Consider the following 12,800-nt stretch of genomic DNA (forward strand, 5'->3'; position numbering starts at 1 on the left):
TAGTTTCTCTACGTTAGTAGATGTTTTATATGACAGTTTAGCTGACCTATGATGTCTTTGCCAAGGAAAGATGCCCTGGTAACTATTTTGTTATAGTACAGAGATGTGAAAATGGATGCAAAAGAATTCCAAGCAGTTCAGACCTAAGGATATTGGTAACAAAACACTGAAAACATGCTCATGTAGCAGAAGCACTTTGAAAGTTCTTTGTCCTTGCCCATTATCCAGCACTTAGAGTATAATCAGTTTTATAAATGGAAATGATGTACTATAGGTGGCATACTGCTATTTGAGAGAGTTCTCAAGGAGTTTTTCTTTACTTCTAAACTAATTCCACATAAGTCAAGGGCTTGAGTCACTGATTATAAAGTGGAAAACTATAGAAATCCTAGCTTAAAGAAAATAAAGATGATCAATTTGTAGTTGGTGTAAGTCTTTGTATATGTAATATTTAAAATCATCCTCAAAAAGTATTTTAGAAAATGAAGACTAAAGTTGGCTAATCTATTTTGCTCTAGAATTCATTCTAAAATGGGTAAAAAACATGAAAAAAGAAATAAACTGTTGGGAATCAGCTAAATTGTAATCTCAGTGAAGACAGTTTTCATTAGCAATTTTGAATGCTGACCACATATTTTGGGAAATAATTCACACTGAGTAAACATATGTCCTCAAGTCGCATTGTGTATTTTTTCATTCTTTCTATGAGTGGTTAGTTACACATAAAAAATTGACATACACAAACTTTATTAGTAAGATAATTATAGCATTTTGTCCAACAACATGACTTAAGTGAAGCAGGTCAGAAAAGAAAACAGAAATATACTAATGATTTACATGTAGTAGAAAGAATGCTCAATCTTGGTCAAATTTTTAACTATTCAAGTAGGTTAAATATTTTGGATATTATTACCTTTGTCTGTAAAGTATAGAAAATAATATGTACACTACATAACTCAATGTCATTGCATGTTAAAAAATGATTATAAAATGAAGTTGTTAGAAACTGTAGGAAATATAACTAAGTGATTAATCAATGAACAGAGAGAGGTTGAAAAGGTTAGTCTACTTGAAGTTTGTAAATGTGCAGGTATCTTAGTACTATTTGAAGAGTATGTGCTTCTTACAGGAGTCAGGTTCTGAAGGAGCAAGATCCCACTCTCAGCAGCCTTGGATAGTGAGGGGTGAGCAAGCGATCTCAGTTTATTGACTCATAATCTCTTTCTTGAGACTTTGAATCTAGAACAAGAGGCCCCTGGAAAAGTATAGATTGCAATTTGTTTTCCCAGCCTCTGTGTCTGGCAGTGGTGGTGGGAACATTGAATGTTGCAGGAAAAGAGGCAGTGATGGGAGAGTGAGGGCAGATACGTCAGAGATGTAGGTTCTCTGTGATGTTCTTGGCGTGTGGGCCTATCTCTGGTTCCCACAACCTGGTGTCCCCTGGCTTTAGCTCATCTTCTGATCAAGTTCTCCAATCTCCTGGTGGTTTCCAAGACCTAACATTCTTCCAAAATGCATTATTTACTGCATGAGAGAGTCAGAGATGATTTTTGCTGCTTGCAATAAAAAACCCGATTACCATGCAGTGAATTCATCAAAAGTGTGTGTTGATACATAGCATGGCTGTAGTAATTTGATTGGTGCTCTCTTTTGAGGATTTAAAATACGATTATTGATTTCATGAGTTCTTCTTCATTCCTAGAAAATACTCCTTTCTTTTTTTTTGAAGTTTTTATTTAAATTCCAATTAGCTAAAATAATAATAATAAATTCCAGTTAGTTAACATACAGTGTAATCTTAGTTTCAGGTATACAATGTAGTGATTTGACACTTCCATACAATACCCTGTGCTCATCACAAGTGCACTTCTTAATCCCCATCATCTATTTACCCCACCCCCCCACTTCTCCCCCCACCCATCAATTTGGTCTCTATAGTTGAGTCTGTTTCTTGGTTTGTTTCTTTTATTTCTTAAATTCCACATATGGAAAATACTCTTTTCTTTCTAGCTCTCTGATCTTATATTTATTTATTTTTAAAGTTTATTTATTTTTTTAAATGTTTATCTATGTTTGAGAGAGAGGGCAAGCAGGGGAGGGGCAGAGAAAGACGGGGAAAGAGGATCTGAAGTGGGCTGTGTGCCGACAGCAAGACAGCTGGGTGTGGGTCTCGAACTCACAAACCTTGAGATCATGACTTGAGCCGAAGTCAGATGCTCAACCACTGACCCACCCAGGCACTCCTAAAGTTTATTTATTTACTTTAAGAGAGGGAGTACATTCACGAGTGGGACAGAGGCAGAAAGAGAGGAATAGAGAGAATCCCAAGCAGGCTCCACTCAGTGTGGAGCCCAACACGAGGCTCGACCTCACAACAGTGAGATCGTGACCTCAGCCGATATCAAGTGTTGGATGCTTAACTGACTGAGCCACCAGGCATCCCACTCTGATCTTTTAGATATCCTAATATAATAATACTGTACTGTGGTGGTCTGAGATCTCTTCTATGATGCCTTACCTGAAATTGCCATATTCAGGGGCGCCTGGGTGGCGCAGTCGGTTAAGCGGCCGACTTCAGCCAGGTCACGATCTCGCGGTCCGTGAGTTCGAGCCCCGCGTCGAGCTCTGGGCTGATGGCTCAGAGCCTGGAGTCTGTTTCCCATTCTGTGTCTCCCTCTCTCTCTGCCTCTCCCCCGTTCATGCTCTGTCTCTCTCTGTCCCAAAAATAAATAAAAAACGTTGAAAAAAAATTAAAAAAAAAAAAAAAAGAAATTGCCATATTCAAGACATTCCATATTTCCTTTTATAGCCCAAATCACTATCAGAACTTATATTATGGTAATTACTATCCTAAAAAGAGCTAGCTAGAAGTGGTATACACCAAAATAAGAGGGTTGATGTATTAGTAGTAATGTGTATTTTAGTGTCTACAGTTGTTCTACTTTTCACTGCAATACAGTGCTTCTACCCTTCACTTGTGTAATGGAATTGATGGTATATTTCTGAGGACTGATTTATTTGGCCCAGTTTATATGAATTGATTCATTTTGGAACATTTTACAGAATGGTTGGTATCAAAATAATGCTGTATACAGAGCACATAAACACATTATTGAATGAAGAATGAACTGAAAGATCATAAGTTCTCAAAGATGATGCTCACAGCAAGAGGATTAAATTGCATAAAAATCAAGTCACTACTCTGAAATACATGGTGTAATAAAAGCTTGAAAGAAAAATGTGAGATGAACTCAATTTCTCAGCCATTGCCATGAGTGTAGATGCGCATCCTGCTGTTATGTGAACAATTACAATGCCTGGAGGGAACTGAATGAATGCTGGCACCTATTGGTAGACAGAATAAAAACCCAAGCTTGTTCTCCTATCACGAGGCTCACATGCCATATGCTACAAGCTAATACATTAAGTTGGCATAATGAGGAAGATAACATTTTGCCATTGCTTGCTTACACTGCTAAAACTGGAACACCATTACGTAAGTTGCCTGTAATTCACTGCATTTCCTTTGTCATGCAATTCTTAGAAATTTGGAGGAACACAAGTCATGTAGAAAATATACCAGTCGATTCACTTGGTTAAGAACGTAAGGTACTTCGAACTTTGGCCTACATATTATTCTTGCCATTTTCTTGGAATCTTCCAAGCTACATGCTGTACATTGACCACTGATATATATATTGATATATATATTCCCTATGTATCTTTTTTTATATAAAGTAGAAGAATGCATAGAAAATGTGCAGAAATGATACGGAGAATCTTATTTTCACTTAGTGGATTATTCTTATAAATATAAGTTAATCATATAATTTCAACATCAGTGTTAACTTTATGGCTATATTCTCAGTATAAGAGAGGTGTAAAATGTCTGGGGGTAGTTTAAGTTTTGAAGCAAGGGGTCAGTGAATGCTTGACTACTGACTGACAATTGATACATAAAATGCTTGAAACTTAGAAGTTTGTGTAACCAAATATCATTATTTCTGACAAATCAAAATGAGGATATATGGAGGGAAAATGAACATTTACCTCAAATAAAGAGGAAACAAATTTAGTCCTTCTTTCCAATTATTTCCGACAGAAACTACATGGATATCTCTGAACAAATAAACAAAAAGGGTAGGGTGGGATGAAGCTACCAAGAGTGAAAAAGAATAATGTGCATGTGATTATTATATACCTAGAGCTCTCATCAAATCAGCCAGTCAACAAAATGTTTTGCATTTGACCATGCACTGTGGGATATTCAAGAAAGTATAAGACACATTTTTTTTTCTTCGTAAGAAGTTTAAATTTCAAATAGGGTGCCAACACATACAGAGTTAAAATAGTAAAAATAAAACCTTAATAGAGAAAAATGATATGTAACATAAACGGAATACACCAAACTAGTGTGAAATTTCCAAAAAGTTGGAAGGCTTAGTGCCGAAGATTGGAGTTTATTGTCTCATGAAGGGTGTGGAGGACATGGATAAGTGAGAAAAGGTATTAGAGAATGCCATGGAAAGGCAGGCCAGAATGAGCAAACCCATTCCAGTATCAAGGAGCATGCTTTGTCTTCAAGAGAAAGGAGTTGTACTGCTCAATGAAATGTCACAGGATAATTTGACATATATTTGGTTAGGAAGGAGCAGATAGCTCATGGAAAATAATGAAAAAGAGCAGATATTTGGACTTGATCTGCTGGATAATAAGGAAATACTGAAGAAAACACAATTTCATTCAAAACCAATACATATTAATGTAATTCCCAGCTACTCCCCGGCCAATGTTCAGGATGTTATCTAGCTAAAATAATTTCCCCTGCATAAAGCAGTTTCAGAGGAAGGAGAGGACTCCAGGAGTTCTATCATCTAGGATAGCCTAACTATTATTAATGTTGTTTAATGGTTAGGTATTCTAGGTGCATCAGCTAGTATCAGTGTGTGGTTTCTTCATCTTTAAAATGTTTTCTGCCTTGCTTAAAAGGTTATTTTTAGACATCAAAAAAGTGAAAAATAAAATATGGTATTTCTGGGTAAGATGAAGCTGTACATTGACACTTTTAAACTTTGATTTCTCTGATACCCTACCTCCTACACCAAAATGTGTAGCAACAGTAGAAAAATCCATGAAGAGAGATTTTTAAAAGCCCAACAAAATAAGCTTTCCCAAGTATCAGATACAGAATATAAATGTAAAGCAATGAGTAGAAGTAAAGTCACATACTTCTTGGGTTTGGGATATCAGTGTAAGCTGGGAAAGCCTAAATTTCAGTCTAAGTAATAAAAATGGAAACTGAACCATATAAGATGGGGGGAAGGGAGATGCAGAGATAGGCTCACCTCTTAAAACCAGAGCTGAGGAGGATGTCTAGTGATAGTGAAAGGAGCTAAAATAAGTTAATGCCAAATAGGGCCTACAAGTTTGCTTTATCAGAAATGATGAATCTGACAAGTAGATGGACAAAAACCCAACTTAAGACCAGAAACTAAAACAGTCCACGTCTGGAATGGCATTCGAATTTACTATATCCCCAGTGTCATTATAGGATAGGAGCTCCAAGCTGACATTTTAAGAATGGGCTCAGTGACAGCTCAGAGCCTGGAGCATGCTTCAGATTCTGTCTCCCTCTCTCTCTGTCCCTCCCCTGCTTGCATTCTGTCTCTCTTTCTCTCTCTCTCTCTCAAAAATAAAATTAAAACACTTTAAAAAATTTTTTTAAATTAAGAATGGGCTCAGGATTATGGGCCTTATAGGTTAATTGGAGGCATTTAAATACAGTATTCAAGATGGCTTATTCTAAAGAGATAAAGATAGGGAAAGAATTACTGCTGTAATCACTGTCACATACATACCACACAAGATGAACCTGGAAAATCAAAATGTTAACAAACACGAAAAATGAAAAGCTAGCAAATTAAATGAATTTACACTACATTAAATAAAAATAATATGATAATATGTAAAAACTTTTACCTTCTCATATTTAGTATCATTCAAGAGCTAAATGAGAGAATAAGATTCAATAATTTATTTCTGCAAAAACAGTGCAGAAATGAGATAATATCAGACAACTGTAAAAAAGCCCATTGGGAATATTTGAAAAAAATATGAATATTGTAAACAAAAACTCAGGATAAATTCCAGAATGCCTAGAGTTGTGGTCCACTATGCTAATTGGACCTGAAGGTTGAGACAAGTATTTTGAATGCTTTGGAAGGATGCAGATATGCCAAGAGATGAGAGATTAAGCCTTCAAAAATTTGGAAGTTGCCATATCAGTGAAGGGTTTCAGTAATCATTGGTCTGCCAGTGATATCCTTGCAAGGATATCCTTGTAAGTCAGTGGTTCTTAAACTTGATTGTTCATTAATATCATCCTCAAAATTTCTGATTAGTTGGTCTGAGTTGGAGCTCAAGAATTTATATTTCCAAAGACATCCCTGGTAATGCAAAGTCATGTCATCTGCAGCCGGAAGCAAAACACTATTTAAGAAGCAGACTTTGTAATCTATTGGGCACCAGCTGAGGTTAGGTGCCTGACCATGTGACATCAATGAATGTTTATTATCACACACAGAGACTCATAATGTCAGGTGCGTACAGAAGCAATTCATCACTTGGTGGAAATGATATACTTAGGATAGAGTCCTTGAAGTTCCAGAGGACATAAGTAAGGCACATAAATAGGAAGCCCAAACTCTCATGTTCTCTACCTCTGTCTCGCTGCTACCTCTCCTTCAATTTTACACCTATAGTCTCCTAGAGGGATCCCTAAGGGTCACTGACAAAGGTGGATACTAATTCAGCTGTAATTTACAGGTAAGAGGAAAATTGACTACTTCCAAGCCACAATCCCTTTTCAGGGCTGGCCCTGAAGACAGTGAGCAGGAAGAAATATTCGCCCAGTGGGAAGAACGGTACACTGTGCACACTGGACATTTTGGGGGGAAATGGCCTTCAGTACCAATGTACGCTAACTCCCAGGAAGGCATGGATGGCCTACCATTTTGCTCAAGATAATTGAAGGACAAAGTTGGGAAAATTAGAGTCAAGGGAAAGTGACAATGAGTTGGACAGGATATTTCTAATCTCTGTCTACCAGTCTCTCTCTTCATAACCTCCTATGCTTGCACAGTGGGTCCAAGAAGAGATTGCACATGGTAGCAGGGTTATAAACTATATACGAGTTCAAGGACATATGTTCATTATCACCACCTATAAACCTGCCAGCAGAAGAAAACAACTCTGAGCCCTTTATCTTAGCACCATTCCTCAAAGAGACTTCTGGTGCCAGGTTGAATATATTGGAGTCTTTCTACCCTGGAATGTGCAGCAATTCATTCTTACTGGAATTGACACCTACCTCAGATAGAAGTTTGTCTTCCTTGTCTGCTGCAGGGCCTCTGAGAACATTATCATCTTAGGACTAAGAGAAACTCTGACTTATTGGCATGGGATCCTGCACTGCATTGCCTTATACCAAGATGTCAATTTCATGGCACAAGAGGTTGAACAATGAGCTCCTAGTCATAGAACCCACTGCTTCCACAATATGTTATGTCACAAAGACGTAACTTGACTAATAGAATAATGGAATGGACATTAAAGTCACCACTATGAAATAGCTCAGATTAATATATCTTATGAATCTGAGTTGCAATTTCCCAGTATTTTCTTTGAACCACCAGCTTACATATGGTGATAGGTCCTCAGAAGCTTGAATGCTTGGGTCTAGGAACAATGAGTGGGAGTAGGATTGGCCCCTCTAAACATTACTCCAAAAGAACTACTTGAGAAACAAAAGGGCAAGAATAATGAAGATTTTTGAAGATTTTGAAGAACAAATTTGGGAAGACTCACTCTACCACGTATCAAGGCAGTGTATCATCAGTATAGATTGACAAAATAGAATGGCATTTTTGGCAACATGGGAAATGACAGATTTGACTTTACAAAGCAGTAAAGAATAAACTTTCTACATAGTAGAACTAGGATGATTGGTCGTTCACATGGAATATATAAATTTGGATTCTTCCCTCCCATCATATGACAAAAATCCCCACTCCAAGCAGACTGAAATTTAAGTCAGAAAAGCAAAATGTTCAAATTTTAAAAGAAAATATAACTTTTTCAGATTTCATACACAAGCAATATAATACAGTATTAGTCTTTGTCTGACTTACTTCACTTAGAAATTAACTTATTCATTCAAAAGTTTTTTTTTTTTAATATTTATTTATTTTTGAGACAGAGAGAGACAGAGCATGAATGGGGGAGGGGCAGGGAGAGAGAGGGAGACACAGAATCAGAAGCAGGCTCCAGACTCTGAGCCATCAGCCCTGAGCCTGACGCGGGGCTCGAACTCACGAACCGCGAGATCATGACCTGAGCTGAAGTCGGACGCTCAACCGACTGAGCCAGCCAGGCGCCCCCATTCAAAAGTTTTTAAAGAGAAGATATGACCACAGGATAGGGAAAGGTATCTTAAAGAAGAAACAAAGAGCACAAAATGCACAGGAAAATAATTATAAATGTGACCACAATTAATTTACTCTTCATCTAGATAGAGATATCAAAAACAAAGTGACAAGAAAAGCTGTAATATGAAAGAAATACTTATAAGCATATATAAAAAAATTGCTTGTTGTTAGGAACAATTCACACAGAAGGAAATCTGAATGAGCAGTGAACACAAACAAACCTAACACCACTAGTGTCCACAGAAATGAAAATTAAAACACAATTAGATGTCATCCTCATTATTATTATATGGGAAAGAACTTCCAAATACTTGACAATGCCAAGAAATATCAAACATGTGGAAAAATAAAATTAGGAATTGTCTCATACTCCTAATGGAAGTGTAAAATAACAGCAGCATTTGAAAGTAATTTGGCAATATCTAGAAAAGCTTAAGAGGCACTGTATCATTTAGCATGATGTTCACATATAAGTAACTGTAAACCAGATTACAGTGGTTTGATCAAGCAAAGGGTTTGTCTCAGACATTAAAATAAAAATTATCTGGACAGACATCCAGGGCTGGAGCAGAGGCTAACAATGCCCTCAAGGAACCAGACCTATTTTGTCACTCTGCTTTCCTTAATGTGTGGCTGCTGCAGCTCCAGAATCGCCACAGTCCCAGGCAAGAGAAAGTTTAGAGATGACTCAATTGAGTCATCACTGCTAATTTATGCTTATATTGCAATGGCCAGAACTATCTCATAACTTAGCTACCTCTAGCTGCAAAAGACAGGGGATCCAGAATACTTTGTTTTTCAAACTCTAAAGTAAATTTTTCAAACTCTAAAGTAAAGGTAGCCAAATGTAATACACACACACACACACACACACACACACACACACACACACACAATGTAGGATACAGGAGATATACATTTAGAGAGAGGATATCCTAGTGTGTTGCTACTCAATGTGTTCTGTTCTGTTCTCCATGAACAAGCAGCAGAGACATCACTTAGGCATTTGTTAGAAACTTATCATCTCAGGCTCCATCCCAGATCTATTGAATCAGTATGTGCATTTTAACAGGAGTCCCAGGTGGATCCACATGCAAATTAACACTTGAGAAGCACCACTCTAGAGAAAGCCCTGGACGTGTAACTGTATACTGCGTCTTCCAGGGGAAAGTGGAAATAAGTTAAATGGCCATCCATAACAGAACATTGGACATATTCGGAATTCAGAAGATTGCAGCAAATATCGAACATAAATGTATTTATTCAATAGAATCATTTACAGGGCAGTTGAAATGAATAACTAGATGGACTGGTATTAATCTGGACAAATACCAAAAGTATAATATTGACTTTAAAAGACAGGATACAAAACTAAATCAATGGCATGATACAATTTGTGTATCTTTTTAAAGTGCAAAGCAATATTTCATATGGATGCATACATACTTACTGAAAATATTTTAAAATGCATGGATGAAATTTGCTTTGCAACTTCACTTCTTACACTTTGCAAGAAAATGTGATTGAAAAAGGGTACAAAGTGGGTTCAATTGAGTCTGTTGTATTTTATTTCTTAAAAAACCTGAAGCAACTCTGGCAAAATGTTAAGAAACGTATGTGTATGTTTGCACTGGTGTCTGCAGAATTATTCTCTAAACTTTTTTATATATTTAAAATATTTCATAAAGTGTTTTTAAGGATAAAATGAATCCAGATAATTTTTTGAAAGGATAGTAATGGTGTAACTCTTTTCACACTGGCAATTTGTTCTGAAATGATTTAGCAATAGCTGGGTAAAATGAATACATTATTTATGAAGATTAAGTAAGTAAGCATTAGAGCAACATTTGTAACTGATTTTTATGATAGTGAGTCCAGAATATTTCAATGAATTTGCAGCTCTTTCCCGGTAATAACACAGTTAGGGAACTCAAGAATATATCTAAATACATGCACACATATTTATAACAAGCATGCTTCGAAACTGCTAAAGATGAATAGAAAAAAATATAGTGAAGCTGAATATTATGCCTGTTTTTGAAAGGAATCTGAATACTCTTAGAACCTATATGCCATTCTTCCAGCCTCTTGTAGTCTCCTCTCCACCGAGTGCTTTAACTTTGACAGTGATGTTTATTATATGCTTGCTCCTGTTCAAAACAGTATATCTGTTTTGTACATTGAAAAATTTACATCCTGGTTCTTGTCATTAGGTTTCCTTCATTTTTAGTACACAACTTTCTCTGTGTTTTTAGTGTTTAACGTTAACACTAGAAATAGCATATTGTTTCACACTGTAGAAAACAATTGCTTAGCATGTAACACTCCCAGATAGAAATAAGCCTTGTTAGTAAAAGGATTGTTCACCTAGTTTCTGCCATATACACCACTTTCACGTTTGTTAGCCATGAGACAAGTAAAATAACAGGAACAACATTTAGTGACATGCCATGAAGACATGAAGACACATGATTGAAAGTGGCACAAGCAGAGTTTGAAGTAATCCCATGCGATTTCCACACTCTTCTCTTTGAACCTTTCTCTATCTGCACAATATACTGAAATTAAAGCTCAGAGACTTGTAGCTTCCTATTAAAATATGAGATTTTTAGTTTATTCTCACATTGGCCTCATGTACTTACCATTCCTTGTCTTCTCCCCATAATAGATGTCAAGATAGTTTATCAGAAGAAGCTGATCCGTGGCTCCTTGGTCATCTTCACCTGCATACACAAGTGCCTGAAGCTGGAGCATCCAGAGAGTAATTAGACAGAGAAATCTGGCAAACTTTTACACTGGTGAACCAAGAAGGAAAAAGCTAAATTGTCATTAGTTGCACATAATATATTTCTATTCCTGGTAAATGCAAAAGGACCACTTAAAAACTAATAAGCCTAATGAGTATTCAGTAAAATAGTCAGATACAAGGAAACATACCAAAATAATAGCTTTCTCAAATGCCAGCAATAATCAGTTAGGAACTCAAGCGCGCGCACACACACACACACACACACACACACACACACCACATACACACAATTTAAAGGAGAAAAAAACTCCTACTGGGTACTTAGGAATGAACTTCAGAAATTAGAGAAAGGTGCAACTGAACAAAATAACAAATAGTAAAGAAGTATTAATTTTAAAGTCTTAATAAAAGGTACCATATTCCTGGAATAGAAGAATCAATAATACAAATATATCAGTTATCCCAAAATAAACATGATATTTCAAAGTAATCTCCTTCCAAACTGTAATAAGAAGTATATATACAAGTGCTGACATGGAAATACACTCCATGCATATTATTAGTTGAGAAAAAGCAAGATGTAGAATAATATCTGATCCTGTATCAGTCAACTGAAGTTGTATATACATAGAATACATAGAATCTGCATGCATTTTTCTTCCTTTCTCTGTGTGTGCATGTACACAGGAATGGAATAATCCACACCAAACTCTTAATATTGGTGATTGCTGAGAAACAGGAGTCAGAAAACTTTTTATATATTATGTTCTTCTGTTTTTCGTGAAATTTGTATGATGATCATACTATATTTGAAAAAAGAGAATAAATCAACAAAGAAGCCCAAAGAAAATATGTCATATTGGGGGGCACAAAATAATCATTTCTAGGAACCTCTGGTTACTTACAAATCTGTTTCAAGAAAGGCAGTAAGGTATGCTGAAATGACTCCCTCAATGATGTCATCATCTGGGTCCCTGAAACCTGTGAATAGATTACCTGATATAGTAAAAGGGACATGCAAGTGTGATTAATTTTAGGATTTGGAGATTGGGGGGGGGGTATTCTTAATTATCCAGATGGGCTCAGTGTAATCACAAGGGTCCATACAAGAAGGAGGCAGAGGAAGATTTGGCTACAGAAAGAAGGGGACGTGGAGACAGAAGCAGACATTAGGTGAGGCAGCCACGAGCCAGAGAATGTCAGCAACCTCTAAAAACTGGCAGAACCAAGGACGGGATTTCTCCTTAAGGCGCCAGCAGGAATAAGCACTGTCAATATCTTGATTTTAGCCCTATGAGAATGATTTTGAATTTCTAGCCTCAAGAACTGAAAGGGAATATATTTGTATTGTTTTAAGCCACTAAGCATGTGGTAACTTGCTACAGCAGCGATAAGAAAAGGATGGGAGAGAAAAAATGCACAGAGTCAAATTTGGTCCATAGTTATAGTAACCAGGTAAACTGCATAGCCAAAAACCTATAAGTTGATGAAACTATAAGTGGATGAAACTGATGAAACTTGCTTGCAGTGCCAAGCAAGAAAGAAAAGAGAATGAGAGTGAGAAT

The 12,800-nt window shown here is 36.6% G+C and overlaps 1 long non-coding RNA gene across 1 annotated transcript; it reads right to left on the reverse strand.

Annotated features, from left to right (window-relative positions):
* Positions 1 to 671: 671 nt before the first annotated feature.
* Positions 672 to 7,507, reverse strand: LOC147584710 (uncharacterized). Its single transcript, XR_015255867.1, has 2 exons — positions 7,370 to 7,507; positions 672 to 1,751 (listed from the first exon to the last, which is right to left on the reverse strand). It is a non-coding gene; the product is annotated as an uncharacterized LOC147584710 (long non-coding RNA).
* Positions 7,508 to 12,800: the final 5,293 nt, after the last annotated feature.

The sequence above is a fragment of the Puma concolor genome, chromosome A1 (assembly GCF_028749965.1).
Source record: "Puma concolor isolate L17-30 chromosome A1, mPumCon1.1.hap2, whole genome shotgun sequence".
Taxonomy (NCBI): Eukaryota; Metazoa; Chordata; class Mammalia; order Carnivora; family Felidae; genus Puma; species Puma concolor.